Source organism: Fukomys damarensis, unplaced genomic scaffold, assembly GCF_012274545.1.
Source record: "Fukomys damarensis isolate Sample0158 unplaced genomic scaffold, DMR_v1.0_HiC HiC_scaffold_39, whole genome shotgun sequence".
NCBI classification, from domain to species: domain Eukaryota; kingdom Metazoa; phylum Chordata; class Mammalia; order Rodentia; family Bathyergidae; genus Fukomys; species Fukomys damarensis.
The window spans coordinates 81,950,856-81,974,488 of NW_022900951.1; the positions used below are offsets into that span (position 1 = coordinate 81,950,856).

At 35.6% G+C, this 23,633-nt stretch overlaps 1 protein-coding gene and 1 pseudogene across 1 annotated transcript in view; both read left to right on the forward strand.

Moving 5' to 3' along the window:
* LOC117284729 overlaps positions 1-1,795 on the forward strand; it is a 6,495-nt pseudogene extending 4,700 nt beyond the window's left edge.
* Positions 1-23,633, forward strand: part of Il1rapl2 (interleukin 1 receptor accessory protein like 2) — a 1,183,927-nt gene that overhangs the window by 980,497 nt on the left and 179,797 nt on the right. The gene's annotated exons all lie outside the window — the stretch shown is intronic.

Here is a 23,633-nt window from a genome sequence, read left to right on the forward strand (position 1 = left end):
GGCCCCCCCCCCCCGCTGGTTACTGAAGTGACTGTCCTCTCCTAGGATGAATATTTCAGCGTAGTACTGGTGAAAGGGCATTGGAAAGAGTCTGGCGAGCTCATTACAGCAATGAAAAAGAAGGCCAAAGAAAGTGTGATAAGCAAATGGCTGTTATCCTGTTTTTGGAGCCAGGAAACAGACCGAGAGAGCAGTATGGGCTTGGTTCATATGAGGTAATGACATCTCTCACAAAGGTGGCAGATAGCAACCTAAACAATTTGGTAGAAAGTAAGAGGAAAGAGCACATTAACATCAGATCCCCAGCCACTCCTACTGACTCCAGCAGCAGAAGCACAACCCCTACTTCAAAGATCACAGAAAGTCCTCTGGGTTCCCTGGAAGGTCTATCAGGCAAAAACAAAAGTTATCACTTTGTAACCATCTCCCTTTAGCTCTCAGGTTCTGGTTTGGGGGCAGTGAAGATTGAAGCTGATAAAACATCAAGCAGCAAGTGGTGGGGAATGGCCAAATGTATGTTTATTAGAAAGAATAAAAGAAAAGAATTCCTGCTTGTTGGGGAGGGGTAAAAATCCATAAATATTTAAGTCCATTGGCCTTTTATACAGTTTTTGGGACCTGTGTACATGATAAAAAGCAGGGATGCCCCTCAGTTGCAGTTAGGCCTTTGAAGTCCAGAAAGCAAGCTACTTTGTTTGCATTTTATTTCTTCCAAGGTCTTTTTTAAGGACCTGTTCTTTGTCCTTTGCATTCCATTAGGCCCTGGTGGTCAGTTTGTTTAATTATGTTGGCCCTTTGGTATGTTAATTCACTTAAGCCCTGACTTTTAGCTTACTTTATGTTAACTATTCAGGACCTGTACCCTATCTGCCTACCTTCCTCTATCTATTGGCTTCAACTTCAGAAGATCAGTCCCCTGCCAAGTGAGGCCACAAGTCTTCCACTTTAAACACATTTGGGGGCAGGAGAATTTGTGAGCCCCTGTGAGAGTGGTGACAACAAGCAGGGGAATCCTGTGTCTTAGAAAAGTAGAGTGAACCTTTGCCCCTCAATAAGCCCTTGCTTTTAGAATATGCCTTTCTCCTCATCATGGACACAACAAGTGACAAATTGGCCAGTTGGTCCAAACTACCAGATCTTCCTACAAGAAGCAGTGAGGAAGAGGAAGAATTTTTAGAAATTCCTCCTTTCAACAAGCAGTGCAGGGCCTCCCAGCTTCAAGCTTAAGCAAGCTATATCTTCGAAGATTTGAATGCAGCACATTGTAATATGGCTTATCAGTGTCTTTTAATTGCTGATCAGCAACTGGAAGTACTTTTTGTGCCTTCCCAGTGCAATTCTTGTCTCATGAATCGGTCCATGATAGCTGCCTCTCTAGTTCCAAACTAGTGTGATAACATGTTGCCTGCTGGGTACAGCCTTAGTTACAGCCTTGAGGGTCAAAGAATTCTGGATTGATAACCCCATGAAAACCATTTCCAGAATCCGAAAGGAATTTTGGTGTCATATCAACAGCAGAACTTCCTGGAGCTTGGATCTGAGATCCTCAGGACCTGGGATGAAGGGCAGCCTCTATAAAGCAGCACCATTCAGGTGTCCGTAACAAAGACATTGCTTTAGGTGTATTTTCTGTGGTCATGGTGGACCTCCTGTGCCCAGCCTCAGTGCTAAACAAGTGCTGGACCACTGTAGCTGCCTGTGGTGTATAACAGTAGGTGATACTATGCCTCATTGCGGTGAGAGAGTTGGATTAAAGCAGCATCCAAAATACAAAAACGATTAGGTTTCTCACTAAAGATACTTAGTCTTTCTGGTTTAATTCTATTGTGGAGATTATATTTTTATTTTATTTTTTTGTGGTTCCAGGCATTGAACTCAGGCCCTTGTGCTTGCAAGGCAGGCAGTGGAGATTATATTTTCACTAGGTTTTTAAGGTATCTGATGTGTAAATGGATTGTTTGTATAGATCTTGTATATAGTTTTATTTGCTGGATTTTTATGATAAAATAAATGTTGAATCACTTTGGTTAAAGAAAAACATTGTTTTTCTCCTCTGACACATCATTTAGGATTGTGCCTTACATACACGAACTAATAAAATTAATTGCTATCATTATCAAGTTTTGCCTTGTCATGGGGGACATTACCAGAATCTTTGTATGTATACTTAATCCCTTAACCCTTATGAAATTGCTTTACTGGGCTTTTGATGCATGTTTGTCAATTTGTATGTGTGTGAATTTAGTAATTTTATTAAGTGACTTATTTAAAACTAACAGCGCTGCCACTTAATGTTGTTTTCCCACAGGCAAGCTGAGATTCTAGAGACAAAACATAATCAAGGTCATCTACTAGTCAAGAGATGGAATTGAAACCCAAAACTTAATCAGTTGAAATTTTAAACCAAACTCACCCTTTCTCCTGAAATTCTTGATGAAAATCACACAACCAGTACTCACCACCATAGTACCATAAATCCACTCCAGTTATATATGAATTATTACATTGTCTTAGATTCCTTATTACACAGTTTGCATAGTAGTTTCTTTTTTTAAAAAATGGGGTACTACTCAGCCATAAAGAACAATAAACTAGACATTTATAGTTAAATGGATGAACATTGTGGCCATACTCTTAAGTGAAGTAAATAGGACGCACATGTGAGGAGTATTTTTTATTGTTCCACAAGAGGATACACAAAATTAATTGTAAGTAATTGCAATAATCTCAAATGTTTAGAATTGAGGATCTTTTTAACTGGCCTGGTAATCAGCAATTTCTAGAAAATGTTCACTACTATTTTTAATTTATCTAAGACATTTTATTAATATTTTTTGAAAGATATGCCTCACTCTTTTATGAGCATCAGGATATATTTCAAATTTACTGACTAAATATTGTAGAAACAAATACAGAAAAAATGGAGAAGTAATAAGAAAACAAGACAGCAAAAATCCCCTTTTATTCCTAAATCACTCCTTACATCATAGAACAGGGAAATGCCCAAGATACTAGTCTGCTTTATGTGACCTTTCTGACTTATTGCTGAAAATCATAGGGCTATAAAATTTCCTTCTGATCTCCCACATGGAAATACATTTGTTTATTGTCTGGTTGTTTGAAGTTGAAAGTTTGTCACTGCATTTTAGAAAAACAGGTATCATATGATAGTGTGTTCTGTGGCTTAGAGAAGATTTAGAGCACTGTCCTGCAGATGTTCTCACTTTGGAACCCTCTGTACACAATCCTCCTTTTTCCTGACAGTGGTGAGATGATATTTCTAAAGAGATAAGAGACCATTGCTCCAAAGGCAATTAAATAAATTAGAAGCACTGAAATATTACAGGTAATGTGAGCCATTAACTCACACAATCTCTCTCTTTTGTGGAGAACCTAAAACAAAATTTTCTGACACAATTATTACTTTCTTTTGGATTCCAAAATACCAGGAATCTACATATTTCCAACTAACTATAAATGTTAGCATTTTTATAGTGGGAATGGAAACAAATTATTGATACATATGTCTCTGTTAATTAAAAAATTAATTTCTTATGAGTGCCATTTAATTTGGGCAAGAAATTATAATGTTCTTTTCCAGCACTCACAAGCCTCCTTTTGCCTAAAATAGATAGGAATCAATGCAAAAGACTTCCTTCCTCATTCTGTCCTGGAGTACAATTCCAAACATTAGCATTAATTACCCCCTATTTCCATTTGAAGCTTACATAAAATATATCTCAATGCTGAAAAAGAGCAAGAGTAATCCTCCCCCATCCTGTCACAACAAAAAAAAATCTTGTTGGCAATGCATATGTTTGAATATGTCAGGACACTGAAAAAATATGTGTTATGCTTTCACAGGAAATTGCTGTGCACTCGTAAAACTACTTCCCAGTATTCTGCACTGCATCTATTTATTCATTTATCTCTGAAGAAAGAAACATACATAGTAGTGTCTTTGGAGCATATTATATTTGATTTAATATATGTAGTTATTCAAGATATTTATTCATTGAAATGGGGAATCTAATTCTCTATATTTCAGAATTTACAAACCAGGAATATTTCTAGTACCCTTCAATTATCATCAGCGTGATAATGTGCCAAAAGATATAAACTCTGGAAACAAGCTGTCTAGATTCCACTCAAAATTCAACCAGATGTTAGTGCTGTGATCGTCATCAATTCGTGTCATTTCTTTGTGTCCCAGTTTCTTTTACTTTAAATTGGAGATAATAATAGTAGATACATTTACAGTCTTTTCAACAAGTGAACATGTGCAAAAGTACTTAGTATGTCTACTAAATAATAAGCACTAAACAGGTGTTAGGTCTTACAGTATTCTTTGCCTAGTACTGTACGTTTATTCCAGAACATTTTCTGGATAAAGCAACTTCCTGATTGGCCAAAATGAACAAAAGGGCTCTCTTTATGCATTCTGCTTTCATGTTTTTGCCCTTTTTATTTTTTAAGCAAAGGCTAACTTGGATAATAATTATGTGTCCATGTTCACATAAAAAGAATACTTATATACCTGAATGTAAAAGACAGCTTCAATTTGGTTTCATAATTCCCCAGAAAATGAATCCATTTTTAATTCAACCTGTATGCATTTTCTAAAATACAAAGTAAAAGATTTCTTTCAAAATAAGCAGGAAGTAGTTAATAGTATCTTCCAGAAATGTTCTAATCACAGTCTTCTTCTATGCACTAAACATATTTTACATGTGTAATGAGACATGTGCATTAGTGACATCTGTTACTGCTTAATCAGCTCCTAAAAATAATAGCAAATGATCTGAGAAAATGAATTTAGGAAGCCTAAGTTTAATTAAGTCTGTTTACCTCAATTTTTGTTACATTTTTTTTCATAAGTTACATTCTAGCTTGTGGAACTGTTTTAATCCCTGACCAGAGCAGGCATTTATCTTACTTTTACATTACCTCTTATAACCCCAAGGCCGTCAACTCAGAGCATCTGAGTTTTGCTCATAATCCGACTTATCTTTATCACATTACTGAAATTCTTGAGCTTTTAGAGTTCAGAAGAAAAATGTTTCCCAGGATTGTGGCCAGTTAGTTAAGTCAGATGATTAGAACATCCTGATGATGTCAAAGCTACGGGTTTGATTTTTTTTCTAGACAGCGTCTCTCTGTGTAGTTTAGGCTGGATTTGAACTCACTTTGTAGCCCAGGCTGGCCTCGAACTCACTGGGATCCTCTTGCCTCAGCCTCCCAAGTGCTGGATTTACAGGCGTGTGGCACCACGCCAGTCCAGTTTGATTCTTTTAAGATCCAATTAGCTTTGTGCTTTTCCACCTGAAGAGCTCTGCCACAGATGTATAACTTTAAGCAAAATGGAGATTCTTGGGAAATTAGGCAGAAAGCCATCTCCATACTAAACACACATAAATAAGCAACAATAAATACATACTCAGATATACATGTGACTAGTTCTAAATTAATATCTTTGTCTATGTAATCAACCATAATAATGTCAGTATCATTGTTTTGTTATTTTCACTTGTATATTTTGGGATCTCTTGACTCTTCTTCCCCAAAGTGTCATCTGCGTATGTGGGAAAATCGCTGGCAGTGTCTCAAATGTGCTTATAAATGCTATTCTCATATTCATCTTCTTCAAGCCCTAACAAGCCCCATAAAGTATCATTGCTGCTGTCACTGTTGCCATGCTAGCTTGTGGCACCATGATTTCCTGCTGAGGGTGATTGTTTGTTTGTAGTACTGAGGATTGGACCCAGGACCTTTACACTGAGTTACAACTTTGCCATTTAATTTTTTTGTTTTGAAAAGGGTCTTGCCAAGTCACTAAATTACCCCAGCTGAATTTGAACTTTTGATTTTCCTGCCATAACCTACCAGAGTGTTGGGGTTACATTTTGGTACCTGCACACCCAGGAATTGAGCACTTCTATTTTTTTATTTTAATATAACATAAGCAGATATTGATAAAGAAAATATAAAAGCCATTCTGTGAAAGAATAGTTTTTCATAACCAACAGTAGAGAAGTGATCACTTCTTGAGTTCCCCGAAGTAGCAACCTTGTGAAGAATCAAAGTAACACTAAAATGCCCCTTCAGGTCTCATTGTATCAGTGCCATTATGGGTAAAAGTGGAAGAATGTCACTCTGCCCCCTATTTAATCCACTTTATCATTTGGGTAGTGAATGATGTGTTTGTGTCTCTCTGTATGTCCTTATTCTCATTGTAAAAATAGCTTCTTTGGATTCTGCTTTCAACTTTGACCTCCATAGGCCTTACACCCCAATCTTTAAGTTTAAGTGGTGTACTTAGTACCATATTGACTTCATCCCACTTTATTGGCTCAGGAACTTATGCAAAAATTGGACAAAATCCTCATTCTTTCTTCAGTCCATATATAAACTAACTCCACCAGCTACCTATAACCATTCAGACTTGCCTGAACTGCGGCACTGAACATGCAAAGATTCCAGCTAAGAGTTCTACTCTGTATTTAAAGAAGGAAACCTTAAAATTTTGTATTAAGACACTACTTTACATTTCTGGGATAAGCTATATTAGAATAAAACATATTCTATATTTGAATTTCATGGGAGCAAGAAAGACATTGATACCTAATTGTGGCCATCTCTTATATCCCTGTCTTCTCGCAACTATTGGCTGGATGTATTGAGTTTAGTATCAATAATGTCTCCTTAACTTACGTTATTTGATTTTTACACAGAAGTTTCCCTGGAAGAGAGAGTGAGTTGCACAATTAACTGTCATCTATAGTTGAGTGTTATATGTAAGTGCTGGGCAGATTTTGATAGGAAGCACAGGCAAGAGTCAAGCCTATCCAGGTAACTAGAATATGGACTCCAAAGGGAAGAAAGTGGTGAAAGACAGCTAGGCTGTGAGTATGAAGATGAACCTTACTTGGCTGCACAGTCTTTCTAAGAACCAAGCATTTCATGAAGGACACTGCTTGTTAGTCAAATCTCAGACACTTCATTCTCCATCCTACATTAGGAAGAAATATTTCTTTTTCCAAACATTATTTTGATGTTCTATAAAAGGACATTTTGTGCCTCTTATTTGTAGGGATTTTGCCAATTCTTTCTTCTCTCATCTTTACTTGTATCTTATCATTGCAATCAACAAAACAAAATAAATCAGAGATTTCACCATTGACTGACTTATCTTCCATGACATCAAATAATTGAAGAAAATGACAGAATCCAGAGTTAGCTGCTTGGTTTTCATTAGCACGTATTCAGTTGGGCCTCACAGTTTTATTATAGGCCTGACTCAAGTGGGCTAATTTTTTATTTTTATGACATTAGGAATGTTAGCTCATCATAATTCACTTGATCCAGAGAATCAATCATCCATAAAGCAATTCAATTTTAGACCCTTGAAAGAGATTTTATTCTCCAGAAAAATGTCAGTAGTAGATCTTTCCTAAGAAATAGTTCAAGCATGAACGTTTAGAACAGTTCTGGTATAGTATAGTACTCAGAGAGATGGGATACCTTCATACCATGCATTCCCTGAGCTATCAATGCTTACTATTACTAAATATGTAGCCAAGTAATATAAACATCAATATTCACAACTCATATTAAGAAGCCAATTAATGTTCAGCTTTCCCTTGGAAGCCAGGCCTAAAGTGAAAAATCACTGGCAGAAATCTTCTTTGATCCATGTTTGTTTTGAATGCCTTTGCCTAGGTTAGATAAATAAGAATAGGAGTTACCCAAGCAGCCATATATGTGGGGTGGGGGAGGGGGTCATCTATTTCTTAAAAGGTGCAGCTGGCAGTCGTCAAATCCAAATGAACTTGAGATTCCTACCAGCACAGAGGAATCAAAATGTTTCAACAGAAAAAGTGATAGGTGATGTACATTATTACCATTGCAAGGTTGTTAATATAAAACATATATATGAAATACTAAAGTTCAGAGCTGTTTCCTCTCACAATTAGGTAGAGTACCTCTGCCTCATTTTGCCACTGTGTAACAGCCTGGCTTTCCTCTGATTTCATGCCTAATGTCGTCTTCTCTTCTGACCCTTGATAAAATACATTTCTTTAAAATAATGACACTATGCAGAGAGAAGTAGATGATTCGGGATTTGATATCAGAATAGAGACATAGATTTCACAAACACTAAATGGACAATACCTAGCGAGGTAAAAAGTCAGCAGAAAATTTAAGGTTTGGAGTAAAACAACAAACTGACCGTGGAGAATAGCACTTCATTGTTCCCGTGGTTTTCATGTAGACATAGGCAATGGAGGCAGCAGAGGCATTTGGCTTAGAACCCCTTTGCTCCCCACTCCCATTATACACAATTGCTCTAAATCTCACTAGCTGTTATGTCTGCTTTTTGGGGTGCTTTAATAGTAAAAAGTGATAGGCATAACTTTAGGTAAAAGATTTCTTTATTAAGGTGCTAAACAACCTAAACACTTTTTATAACCTGAGATAAAATTTTAAAGAAGCAGAATTATTTTTAAATTCTATTGTATAAGAGGGGTACTATAGTTAATAATAATGTACTGTATATTTCAACATAGCTGAAATGGTGGATTTTTGAGGTTCTCACTACAAAGAAATGATGAGTATTTGAGGTGTTGGGTGTGTTAATTAGCATGATTTAATCATTCCACAAATATATACATGTATCAAAATATCACAGTGCACTCCATAGGTACTATTTATTCAATTAAAATTAAAATAAAACTTAAATACATACACAGAAGCCACATAATATGAGACACCTTAGGAAACTTAATTTTAGGCCTCATACTCAGAATGTCAGGTGAGCAGGAGTTCCTTTCTGTACTTAGAAGTCTGTTCCTGTCACCCAGGCAGTTTTCCTTGATTTTCAAAATGTTCTGCCGAGAAGTAGCTCAGTTAGAGAATAGGAAGTCTGCTATGCTCAAATTATGGAGTCCCTCTTCCTCAAAGATCTGTGCTCTTTCTCTACTCCAAATTTTTGCACAGAATCAATTAATAATCCAATCAATCAATAATTATTCAGTACTAAGTTCCATACTCTATTATAGGTCTTGAGGATAAAGAAAAAATCTCTTTCATGTTGGTGACAAACTAATGATACAGAAAGTGAGGGAAAAAACCAGTTAAATATATGTCTTATTAGAAGGTGGTAAGAGTTAAGAACAGAGATGAAGCAAGGTAAGATAAAAGAGAGTAAGAGTAACAGCTACCATTTTAAATAGGATAATCAAACAAGGTTTTTCGTGAATTTAACATTTGACTCTTAACTATATACATTTGTGAAACACTTGTCATGTGTCAGCCACATGAATTAACTCCATCTTCACTGAAATCTCCTGAAGTAGAATCATTACTATCTTTGTTTTAAAAATGAGGAAATTGAGTCCAACAGAAATTAACTTTCTTAAGGAAACATAGTATGAGATGGAGTTGCAGTTTGAACTTAAGCACTCTGGCATAGAATTCGATCCTTGTAACCAGTGTGATTTGGGACTGTGGCTAAAACAGAACAATGTGCAAGTTTTCTCATTAGCTTTCTGAGGTATCAATAGATCTGTGCTAAAGAAGCAATTATTGAAGCAGAGTAAGGAAGGTTCCTGGCAGAGTCCTCAGAAAGGAAGTGGGAATGAAATTACTAATATTTGAGTATGTTATATGGATAGCTATTTTGCACATATAGTCTCATTTAATACTCCCAACAAAGCAATAAGGTATTCCCAAAAATACCTACTTTGAAAGTGATCAAACTGAACTACAGAGTGGCTAAGAAAATTATCCAAAGTCTCACTGGAACAAAGGTCTAAAATAGTAAATTTGGGTTAACTTTCAGCAAAGCCCATGCCCTTTATACTATGTTTTATCCAGCAAGAAGAAAAAGGAAGACAAGGAAATTTGGAGTAAAATATATGAAGACAAAGTGAGAAACGGGGAGAGACAGCAAAATAAAGGCAATAAGGTGTAGAGAGCCAGAGAACTGACAGTGGCTTAGAGAATTTATGACAGCTTCATCCCCAACCTCTTCCCTCACTTCAAACATTTAGTCTGTTGGGGTTGCTAGAGCAGAAATACCATGAACCAAGGGGCTTGTAAACAAAAGAAATTTATTTTCTCATCGTTCTAGATACTACTTCATAGATGCTGCCTTCTCTCTGCATCTTCACATGGTGGAAGAAGCAAACAAACTCCCTCAGGCATTAATCCTATTCATTAAGACTCTGCCTTCTAAAGGCCCTTCCTTTAATATGATTTCAGTGGTGATTAGGTTTCACCATACAAATTCAAGGAAGAAGCATAAGCATTCAAACAATGACATAAAATTAGATATCTTGAGAATCCTGTAATTAGGGTGTTCGAAAGATTAGCATGCTGAATTTCTCACTGAGGCCTGGTATTGACACAAAGCCACTGAGCTGTGCATCAACTTCTGGAACTGATGTTGTCTCTCAATGAGGTATTCCAGGAAAGCAAGGCATGTAAATTTACTAGGGGCATGAAGGAAAATGGAAGAACCATCTGGTTTCGTTTTTATTCCTCAGTCCAAAACACAGTTTAAAGTTTTCAGCCATATGAAATAACTTTATAAATGCCTTGCCTGCCAAACTTTTCCTTTCTAATAATAGAGCAGTAACATTGTGGGAATGTCAGAATAACAGGCTGATGGTCAGTGTTAGCAAAGAAAGCTAAGTAGCATATTGCCTGCCTTGTGGTGTAGCCTCTATGTGGTGTGGAAGTCAGGATGTTTCAAATCACTTGTGGGAAGGGGCTGACTCACCCATTCATTCTTCTGGATGAGCAGCAAGTCCAGCTTTCACCATATGCTGTCTCTCCTTTGCCTTGCCTTCTTCTTCTCTCCTCCACTTTTTTTGCTTATACACAAACAAAGGCTTTGATTTTTGCTGATAATATTAGACAGACAGTGAAGCAAAGACACTTGCTGATTTTATCTTTAACAGGTAGCAGAGACATACCTTAGTCGGGGAGGCTCCATCGTTTGTATTCATCAGGTAGTTCTTTTAAGCCTCCATTTTTCTCAGGTATAAAATGCTACGTTAGTGGCTGCTGCTTCAACAAAACTTTCACAAATTCATTGCATATCTGTCAAAACTACGTATTTGTGACTCCATTAGGTGTTAGGAAAATTGACGTCTTAAAAGGAAAATGTAGTCCTTTTGAGAATGGTCTCAGGAGAGCAGAGAAACATTTAAAATTCACCTTTGCTCTGTAGAACTTAACAATAGGCTTATAACTCAATGTCAGTTGAAAACTGAATTAAATCTAGAAGCTTAATATAATATTATGAATAAATCTAGTTTTGAGGTGTTTTGACAAGTACTAAGTTTTGAGGGCCTATAAACCATTCACTCCCCTTATGGATTATTCAATTTTGGTAAAGGAACAAAGGTAGAGCATGTCTATGACATCTGTTCTGATGAGTATTTTATCTGTTAAATGGACCGTATGTATTTCAAGTCAGTTTTTTCCTGGAGTTTTTGAACAAAATACAGAAGAAATGAGTTGACTTTTAACAGACTAATATACTGTGGTTGCGTATCTGGACATTTTTGCCTCTGTACCATTTTTGCACAGTACAGCCCTGCTCACCTATGCAATCAATATAGCCATGCCTAATCGCCCATCTATATCTATACAGAAAACATGATAGTTAATTGAAGAATGGTTCCTTTTGCTTTGCTAGGTTTGAATTGGTGCCAGGGAAAGGAAATGGGGCAAAGAAATAAGGAGAAGGAAAAGTTGTAGGGTAATCAAGAGAAAAATGTGATTATGGAACATGTTCCACAAATTAAGCCTTCTGTGGAGAGTAATTTGGCTGGTGAAGATCTTTAAAGTGTCATATCAGCTTTACATTCAGCTGCCACCCTAAATTGCCTTCTAATGATTCCATGGGAATAGAAGGGAGGGAAAGCCACTACGAATGGAGAACAGATAATAGGAAAGCACAACAAAGTCCTTTGTTTACAGAAGTCTGCTAAGGGAAATAAAAGTGTTGGTTACTCCAGCACTGGAATAGTATATATAGAATATTATATATATTCTTAATGGCAGCAACCTAGGTGTGTTGGGTTGGCAAGAGATGATGGAAGAGGAGAGAAAGACTTGATTTCAGAGACATTAGAGACATTTAGGATTAAAAAATGTCAGAACCACAGGACTTGGGGTAACTAATTGAATATGTTACATGAAGGAGAAAATACAGTAGAGGCTTATATCCATCTTCAACTTTAAATGGCAAATGGTGGTGCTGAAAATGTACATGATCTTCCAAGCCAGCTTTTGCCTTGGTTCATATTTCCCTTTTTCACTATATGCTGATCTTTCTCCTTTAGCCCAAATAATAACTTGTAAGAAGCTTATTAAGTGGTTTGACTAAATTGGCATAAAACATGTTAACAGGATCTGAAAATGAACTGAGCCTGAAAAGTTGTGGGTTGAAGAGTTACTGAACTAATGTCTTAAGTATAAAATAGATTTTTTTAGAGAAGACTTTCAAACTTTTGATTTCTACCCAAGAATAAAGTAATCAAGGAAATGAAATAAAAATTCAATAAAGAATATTCTGGTAGAACATCAAAGGTTGGTTTTAACTATTTTAGAGAGATAAGAATGAAACCATTGGCGGGAAACTATGGATATATTCAAGGGGAGATAAGATAATCCTGAGATGGGAATAATTTAACATCAACCTGAAAGCAGGGCCCTGTATTAGGTGATACATTTGAATATCCATTCTATAAATATCCTCTTATTCTGTCTTTCCTAGATTTCCCCAGAGACACTGTTGTCTCATTGTTCTGGCTGAATAAATGCATCCATAGAAAGGGCACAGAATACAATTGAAATTATCTAACTGTGATGATGTTAGATATGGAGATATAAGAAGAAAATTATTTAATTTAATTTAATTTTGGAAGTATATTTGAGAGAATATTTAAAACCAATAATTGTTAGTATAATAAATGCATTCAGGAGTCAGCACTTAGGGCATACTAGCTATCTAAGATAAAAGAGAGAACAGCAGAAGGTGATCAAGAAAGAGAAATTCAAACAATGAATCAAACTCTTCACTAAACATGAAACCAGGACAATACATGCCCTGAAATCTAAGGCTGTGGATTTCTGGGCAAAGCAGCTGAAACTCAAGGTCAATGGATTATGATAGACATAAGCATTCTCTAAATTCTGACACATAATCAGGGAAGAACTCATAGACATTCATAAACAAACTGTATACACATGGATTTGTAACATTTTAACATAAGTCAGAATTTTAAAAAAATTTACACATAAGCCAGACTCTCGTTGCAGAATTTTGCCAGAAGGCTGGAAGATGACTTACACCTAATTAAAAGAGCATCATACCAAAGTTGCAGATCTGTGACTAATGGGTCATCTTTTTCCCTTTCTTCTTAAGAGCTCATTTACATTTGAATTTGTAATTCCATTGCAATGAATTACATCATTTTTGAATTATTTGATATTTTCTATTCTACCATTATTTGTGGGTGGATCTAGAGAACTGATACATAAAATCTCATTTTTCAATTTTTCTTGGATATTTTTGGCTTAGAAAATTTTATAGTCTATTAAATATGATAATACTGATGCATTAGAAATTTTAGAAGACTTTTCTTAGGAAACATTTATAGCCTATAGCATTTTTTCGGGGTTTATTGAAAGTTTTCTTAGAAAAAAAATAAAGTGCTATAAAAGAAAAAACCCAGGGTGTTGCCTTCATGGAATCCTTTGTTTTTAGTGTTTCTGCTTATTTATTTGATTTTACAAACAGCATCCATCCTCTTCCACCAGGACCCAGAGCATATTAGTATAACTTAAATAGGAGAAACTAATTAAATTGTCAAATTACATGTCTCAAACTGGACCATTTTGGAATTGGTAGATTTTCTGTAAGGATTATCAGTGTCCTATTCCAAGTATAGTACTGAATCAGCCCTTGGTGTAGTATCACTAGTTCCATAATTCTACATCCTATTTTTAAACAGGTGAGCACATTCTCTTCCCTTTTCATATGTGACTTGCATCCGAAAGGAAGGCCTTTGATTTGAAAGGAGAAGATTGTGAATTGAAGAAATATCGTATTGATCAAAATACCATGCATTTAGAGATGGCCTTGCCATGATGAGTTTAAGCGCATTTCAGATATCATCTAAACTATACTAGTACATAAGATCCTAATGATATAATTGACCATGTGAAATAGGAAGGAAAGGGCTAAAGGGGTAGGGAAAATGAGAAGGGTGGGGGAAGGTAATAAGGGAAAAGAAAAAAATATGACACAATGAAAAACTGGAAATAAGGTGTTTGTAAATGGGGAAGGGAGGAGGGGTGAAGCGAGGGCACGGACAAGGGGAAAAAATGAGAACCAAGACCTCATGTGTAGATACAGGATCCCAGTAAGGAATGTAACTGTATTGTACACCTAGATTGTACCAATATACTCAATAAAATAAAAAAGAATACTGACCATTTTCGAAGGTGTGTCTTCTTAATTATTTGTGGTGGTTCTTTATATATTCTGATTAAGAAACCTTATTAGTTACACGTTATAATGTATGGGTCTTCATGGCTTGTTTTTTTTCTTTTTACAAGGGACAAGGGGAAAAAATGAGAACCAAGACCTGTCATGTAGAGGTACACGATCCCAATGATGAATGTAATTGTACTGTATATCTTAAATGTACCAATAAACTCAATTAATAAAAAATAAAAAGAAAGAGGAAAAGGGAAGAGAATGTTTATGAATTGGAGAATGAGGAGATTTATCTTTAGAACCACTAAAATTCACTCTGTCAAGATAGAAGTAGGTTTCTCTGAATATATCTTTAAGATTGAAAATATTAGATCTTGTTACCACAGCAGTAGAAAAATATAATTGTTAATTTCTCGCAGCCATAATTCAATCCTCAATATGTTGTTTCCCTTGCCACGTACAAAAGCCTATTCTCTTTCCTTCATTGATCTTAATAAATCAGTCAAGAGCAAAATGCATATAGACTATGGAAATTTAGAATAATAATCTTTATAGATCGAAGAAGCCTTAGAAATCAATTGGTTCAACTCCTTCTCTTAGGAGGTAACTTGGTACAAAAAGCCTTGACTTAGTTCATACATAACTACATTTTCTAGATACATTTGTGTGACTATCAGCGTTCATATCAATTTAGTAAAATTCTAAAAGTATCTTATATTGTAGTTCCTAATTTACAAGTCTTTTTAGTACCATGAACCATAAACTAAATCTTCTGTTTATTGAGAAATGATGATGCTAAATCATTCAATTAATTATTGTATAAGAAGTTGGGCTTCTATAATAATGAACCATAAACACTTAGTATCTTAACATTTAAACCCAGCCCGTCTCCATATGTTAGTCAATGTGTTAGCAGTAGTTCAGGGCTAAGACAGTGATCAACGTTGTGATAGATTCAGGCTTCCCTCTTGCAGCTCCACTTTCCTCTACTATTCTCATCCACATGGCCCAAGACAATAATATTTTGCCATGTTATAATGGTTGTTGTAGCTTCCTGTGTTACATTTGCATAACAATTTTTTCTTGAATTATTATTGAAAAGCACTGCCTTAATTCAAATGGAATGTTGCCAAAAACAATTAACACACTGAGCTTATTTGATCTCTTCCTTTAAAGGAGAGAATTGATGGATAAGAGCACTGTTGATAAACATGTCTATTAATACTGGTTAATTGGACAGGACAGTAAGGGGGTCCAGATGGAAAATTAGCCTATATAAAACTGTCCAGTCAACTTATTGTAGGATGAAATATTTTCACTCAACCTAGCATTTTCTCTTCTACTCAGTAGGAAATTATGAAAGCATTCTTTTGTTTTCACTCCATAGATCAAACTTCAACATCAGGTATTTAAAATTTTATCTTCATCAACAAAAATTATGATATCCCAGGCATTTTTCTATTTTCACTTCTTTTTCAGAGTATGGACACTCAGTGTTCCTAATAATACCATAAGCCATAGGAGCATTTAATAAAAGCAATTCTTCCTGGCCATTGCCAATACTTTTTGATTCTGTAATTTCCCTTGATCTGGAAGCACAAAGACCTAGAAACAGAGGGAAAACAATTTATTAGAAAGATTAGGATTAAAGAAAAAGAAAAGGCATCATAAGAGTGGGTAGAAGAGAAACACTCAAGCAAATAATTACTATAAGCTTATTCATCTTTTAAGTGAAAGTCAAGATTTATAGCATATTGGTGAAACTTAAATCTGTATTTTGACCAGGAAAATTTTCCATGGAAATTAATACTATCTGATCTTAAATTCTTCTGAGGATAATAATGTCTTCTAAATAGTGTTTTAAGCACAGCTGTAACTTGTTTTAAGTAAATTAATATGTGAAAAATCTTAATTGCCACAAAAATCAAGATCAATTTTAAGCTCTCTAAAAAGATTCAACAAAGGATTTCTTTACATATCCTGGTCCTCCAGTTTAGGAGTTAGTGGATAATGACCTAAGGGCTAAGTTTAACAAGCTTGTAAATAAATCAACAACAAAATCATACTCATTCATTGAATGTGTGAATTATTTGTAGACATTTTCACACTACAATGGCAAAGTTGTTTTGACAGAGACTGTATGACCCGTGAAATGTAAATTATTATTTATTTGGACCTTTAAAGAAATAGTTGCCTGACCTCTACTGTACTGCATTAAATGTTACTAAATTACACTAATTTGATAATTTTGGAGTAATTAAACATATTTTAATATGGTTGAGGTAAAGTGAAATATGCTGGAGGCAGAGATAAAATACTGAAATATCAGAGGACATATCACAAAGAGCTTTGTGTACTTAGCTAAGACATTTCAGCTTTATCATGAAAGAAGTGAGAAACTAGGGAAAGTGGACTGATATGATATAATCTGATGTCAGTGCAGCAGATAGATTGGAGAGAGATCAATTAGGACAATATTGTTATCCAGGACAGAAATGATGCACTCTGAATTTGGGTAGTAAAATGAATTTGAAAGAAATGCATTACTAAGAATGCAGAAGCAACATGATTTTATGACTGAGTAAATGGATCTTAGTAGACAGAAAAATAGAGCAGTTAGAGATGACTTGCACATTTTTCACTTAGGAAGCCACATGTATAGTTGTATGATACACAGAAGTGGTGAACATAAAAGAGAATTTTTGATAAAAAGAGTTAAGTTCAGTTTTGTACATGTTGAATACGAACTGGTTATGAGAATCAGATTATGGAGACATCCATGTGCAAATATTCATTGGGCAAATAGAATATATAAGCCTGGAATTAAACCAAGAGTTCTGAAACATAGATAAAGATTTAAAAGTCATCATATATAACTGATAATCTAGGTAATGGTATGAAATAAATCATTCCAAAGAACACTTTTGAGTAGGGAGAGTGGGAGGTTAAGGGTGAGCACAGGGGAAGACATTGGAATTTAAACAACTGCATTGAAAGCCCATTAAGAATAGGAAGACCGTGAGATATATTGAAAAAAACTGAGTGAGTAGGTTAAATAAAAACAGATGAGCATCATGAAAAGCCCCAAGAGAAAATAACATTTTAAGAGGGAATGTCAAATACTTAAGAGAAATCGAGTCATTAAATAATATCATGGCAGAAGATTATTGAATGGGTTTGTAAATGTGGAGTTCACTCATGACCTTAGAGAAAGCAGTGACTTAGAAGGAAGTTGAAAAACAGTGAATTGAAGCAAATATGTCAACTGATTTTTGTGTTCAAGACTAGAGAAGGCAATAGCTGTAGGAAGTCTTAAACTAAGGGAGTATTTCTTGTGCACAGTGAAGAGTTGCTTGTGTTTATTATGCTGAAAGCAAGGACCCTGTAGGGGAGAAGGAAAAGATACAGAAGATTCCCCCATGAAATGCAGGATATTACGTCGAGCAAACTGTACACAACAGTCCTACCTCCTAGTATTTCAGGGCACTGTCAGCAAGGCTAATTTAAAAAGATTTGACATTTAAAGTTTGAATGACAATCACATGTCTAAGAATATGATTTATAGCTCCATAACATTAGCTCTCCCAGATCTGTCTTTTTTAAGCAGGACAAACTAATAGGAACATCTTTTAATTTTCTTTTCTATCAGGCAGGATTTACTGAAAGGTCTGAAGGGAAACTAGATAGCAGGCGGGTACATGGAGTGTGGAATGGTACCTTTGCTGTCTGTGATGGCACTTGAATGCACAATCAGCTCAATGTTAATGCTGTGTTTACAGTAACATAGTATTGGTAAGTATACTTGGGAGAAATCTGAGCTCTTTGTTCTCTGTAGCGGATGATATGATCTTTTAAGGGTGGATATTCTGTGGAAAAATGAAGCATTCTATGTATATAATGTTTTAAAACATCCCCTGACTCACATAGACATTAGCAAATCACCAATTAGCACAAAGTTAGAATTTAAAATATGAAAGTAGGTGAGTCCAGTGCGGCATTACTAAACTTTGTGAATAAAACTTTCAAAGTTTCAATCAATCCATAGTTGAGCAACATACAGTGTGAAAACCTCTACACACAAATTCCAGTACTGTTCACCTTTACAGTATTCAGAATGCTTCGCCTATTCACTTTATTTGAGGAACTTATATTCTGTTAGGGAGCTAAGATATAGTTATGTGAAAGAACTTAAGTGAATACCCTCCTACCTGGTCAGTGTTAGAGTTAATGGGAAAAACTGAAGAAATGCTCCAGATGTGGCAGGTGGCATGAGAATATCAGACTGGTATAAACCAACCATAGTAATCCCCTTTCCCTGCAATTTATACTTTCTGTGGTTTAAGTTATCCATAGTTATCACTTATCTAAGGTCAACTGTGGCCCAATGCTATTTATAAATAAAACTTTATCATGGGTACATATGTATAGGTAAAAGTATAGCATATGCAAGAATTCAGCACTATCTGTTGTTTCAGTCATCCACTGTAAGTCTTAAAATATATTCCCTTCAGACAAAGTCAGGTTACTGCACATAATTAAAATAAAGAGCTCTCACTATTCATTCATTCAATAAAATTTTATCAGGTGCCCACAATAAGTAGAGCATTTCATTGATAATTGAACAAAAAAATCTTTTACTATATGTTCCTATGTGATATTGGCAGAAGGATATTTCTAGAATAATTGCCTACAAATATACCAAAAATTTACTTTGATACTTTTTTTTTCTTAATTGAGTTTATTGGTACATTTTAGGTATACAGTGCAGTTACATTCATTATTGGGATATTGTATCTTTACCTGACAGGTCTTGGTTCTCATTTTTTCCCCTTGTCCCTGCCCTCCCTTCACCCCCTCGTACCTTCCCAATTTACAAACACTTTATTTCCATTTTTTCATTTTCTCATATTTTTTTCTTTTTCCTTATTACCTTTCCCCGACCCTTCCCACATTCCCTACACCTTTTCTGGTATGAACAAACTGTAATGGTACATTAGATCCTAATGAGATAACTGAAATGGGAAGAAAAGTGCTAAAGGTGTACTTTGATATTCGTGTGGAATATTGCTTAATAGAGAAATTTGTAAAAATGTTGAGCCAGACAATTTCTTACCCTGATATCTAGAAAGCTACATCTTTGCCCTCATGTTAAACTCTAATGCACTAACACAGTGCCATAATCTGTGTATATGGTCAGCTCAACGAAGTTGTATTTATATCAGAAATAGTCTTATCCTTTTAGCTTTCCTTTACCTCCCATACAATAGGTGCACAATAGATAATGCTGTGATTTATTTGATTGATAGCCTTAGGTTTTTAAAATATTAGGTACTTTAATACTTTGCCAAAATTGAGGGTACATTTCACAGACCTTTCTTACCCATGAGAAATCATGTACCAACTCTCCTACCACCCCCAAACATAACTATATTGAAGAAATTTAAAGTGCCTTAATTTACATTTCCCCCTTACTCACAAAATTCCTCCATTTTTCCCCATGAAACATTGTCTCATTTTTCATTCCATGGTAGGATCTAGGGCACAGTTAGACATGTGGTTTCCATCACTCTGAATTTACGTGAGACTTGAAGACTTTAGGATGTTCCCAGTTGTAGGAAAATATTCACTTTGTATAATGCATACTTTATAAACATTTGTAATAGCAAAAATACTATAACTTCTTTTGAGCAGCTTCCATATACACGGGTATCACATTGAACATTGTTTCTGCAACAAAATATAGTTTTTTGAGGAAGGGGGTCACTTACTATGTTCAAGGTTAAGTGATATGTCAAATATAGGGCTTATATAGAGAAAGCATAACTGCAAGGTTTGGTTTGATATTTTAATTGACAGTTCACATTTTTTCTAACCAATACCTTTAATTATATTTTAAATGACAGCGACTAATCCCTTTTCTAAAGTAATGCAGTCTGGCTGTGATAGAATTACTGCATTTTCTTTTCAGCTTAACTCCTGAAATTCCAATACCAATGGAAAATAACAGACAAGCCATGAAAATTGTGATGCAAGTTCTATTGGAGCTCAGTAGTGGATGAGATATCTATTTTATTTATTCTTTTGAAGAACCAGCCCTCAATGTCAGACCTTCTGTCTTCACCTTGGTTATTTCTACAATGTATGAATTCTATACTACTTTTTTTATTTCGGGTATTTGTCTGACAGCTGTTTAAGAATTCTGTATCCTTTTTTGAACCTGTCATGGAAAAGTTTGAACTATTTTATTTAGCTCATTCAGTTATTTACCTATTCCACAAAATTCACCATGAGCATAATGAATGTAATTGTTGTGAACTTTTGGTTCATTTCATCTTTGAACTCATCTATGTTCTTCATCCTTTCTAAGAACTTTTCATAGATTTCTGCTACCTGTTTTTCTTTTTTTTCTCACTTTGTGGCCTCTTTCCCTGCCTTGGGAGAGTTGAGGGGTTTCAGAGATCTATTTCCTTGTTTCCCCATTCTCCTACTTGTATCTGTGTTTGTTTGTTTATGTCTAAATTCATTATATATGGCTTCCACATTTTTCTCCTCCCTTCTTTGGGAGGGTTACTGCATACTGGGGACTACAGAAGTGAGGAGTGTTCGTGGCTTAAATGTAGATTTTTTAGAAGGATGTTGCTTCGTCGTGAATGATTTTCAGCTTTGTATGTCCAGTGCTAGTATTTACTCCTTTTGTCAATTACTTTATGTGATTTTTTTTAATCTGTCCATATGTTTTACCAAAAAAGCATGCTTCTGAATATCACAGCATTCACAGATTCAATGTTACAAGGCTTCTATACGATAGTCTTTGCAGTCACTCTTTGGCCCTTTGTCTATTCTCTATGCACACTATGACAGTTTATAATTTGTGGTTCTCTGCAGTGAGGTAGGTGAGGCAGGGTGGAGCAAATTGGAAGCGGTTGGATAGTGTGAGACACTAAGGAAGGTTTGAGGGGAAAGGTACTTGCAGATTCAAAGAAAAGATTTCTGTGGGCTCTGATTTTGTTGGAGTATTTTTAGTTGAGTTGAAGATTTAGTATTGTGAGTTTTCAGAGGATATTTTGTGGGGGCAATGGCAAGCTATGGGAGAAAGAGGGTTTGCTTTGTGACTGGGCAAAGCTATTGGGTTATCAGAACTTGCTTATAGGGAGGATAATATGCTAGGTAAGATAAGAAAAGCCAGAGGTTTGGGATGAGGAGGATTAAGGAACTATACTAGTGAAGATAGGAGTGACTATGGGGGGACTAAGTATGGTGAATTTAAAAACTTGGGAGGAGGAGTTCACATGTTTGGAAAAAGAAATATATGAATATTGCTCAAGAGTTTGAGACAAAGAAACTAGATAAAGAGCTGAGACAAGGTAAAGAACCAAGATACCTATTAAATCAGAGCCAGAGAAAGAACAAATATACAGGAGCAACAACCTAATAAAGACAGGAAAACATACAAGAACATAACATAACCACATGTAACTAAATAAATCAAGAAACATACAAAACTTAAACCAATAAAATGTCGGTTGGGACTAAAGATTTGATATCCCAATGAGACATTGCATATCTAATTCTCAAGTAGCTTCCTTGCCAGAAAGTTTGAATGTCAACATCCAATAATTCCTCTGATCCCTCCACTGCAATACTAAAGTTAACTCAGACTCAGGAACTCTTCTGCAAGGTTGCAGTCACTCTTGCAGAGTCTGATCCAGTCTGAGTTGTTGGAATAGGAACTCTTGCTGTTCCTCTCCCTGGATGTAGTGGTAGATTAGGCAGACAAGTTCACTGACACTAAGTTGTTCACTGAGCCAGAATTATTCCTATGTAATAAATTAAACTACAAGGGCAACTGGCTAATCAATTACAGTGGTATCTATCAGGGCTAATTGAGAAATAACATTCTATTAGACACTGATTGGGGTCTCACTCTAGCCTAGAGAAGAAATTCACTGCTATAAAATAAATATCGTTAACAACCCAAGTGTTGACCCAAAGTTAATGTGTATTAAATGTGATGGCTGTATCTCTCCTACTAGTGAAAAAAATTCAACAGTAATTTTATAGAATCTGTTATGTAAAGCGCTAGGGTTTGGGAACCAGGTAATGCGAGAGGAGGGAAGAGAAGAGAAAAAGAAAAGAAGGAGAAAAAATTTTAAGTCCTCTGCTCTGTGGTATGGGAAGGAAGAAATAGGAGGGGGTAGAGATCTTATTGCTGTTAAGGGTATGTTGTTATGTATTTTAAAAGGAATGACAAGAAAAATGGGTTACAAAATTGGTAGTGGGAAATAGGGATGAGAAAAGATTTTATGATTGGTATAGATGTTACAGAAAGAGTTTAAAGGAGACAATTGAAAAGGTAGAGAGGAAAGAAAAGTAAAATTTAGAAAGAATAACATATAGGAGAAAGAGGTCAGATGAAGAAATATTCGTAAATGTAGGAAGGACATTGATGCAAAAGGGAGAATTCCCTTACCTTCTATAAACTATATTGAGAGGGAAAAAAAGGCAAGAGTAAGTGAAGCACACATACACAGATACACTCATAAAAAGAAAAAAGTGTAAAATAATGGAATACAAGTGTGTAGGGAATGTACAAAAGGGGGAAAGAGCAAAGAGTAAATTTAAAAAGGAACAAAATAAAAAATGAAAAAAATAACACAATCAAATTAAGAGTAAAAGAAAGTTTTCTATTGTTTTGGACACATGGCTCCTTTCCTCGGGCTTAGGGTAAGGAACAGAGCTCAGGCCAGGATATATCTTTGTTCATGCTGGAAGTCAAAGGTTGCAGTCTGCCCCCACAACAGTGATTCCTGTGGAGATCTGCTTACAGTGGGAATATGGTACCAGTGTCAGCTTCCAGTTCAGTGTAGCTCGTGTCGAAAGTGGCCTGTGACTGCAGGAACTTAGTTTGTGACCACCAGTCCCTGCCTCTCGGTGGTTCTCTCCCCAGCCTTACCTCCAACTCCCAGCAGTGTCCTGTGACTGTCCTTCCTTCATCCACTCTGGGAACTTGGCAGTGTGAAGCAGCCAAAGGACTGCTCTCGGATGAAGGTTCAAGTGCCCATTCCTTCTCTACAATGGTGTCCTGCAGCTCCTGATATGTATGTATGTATGTATA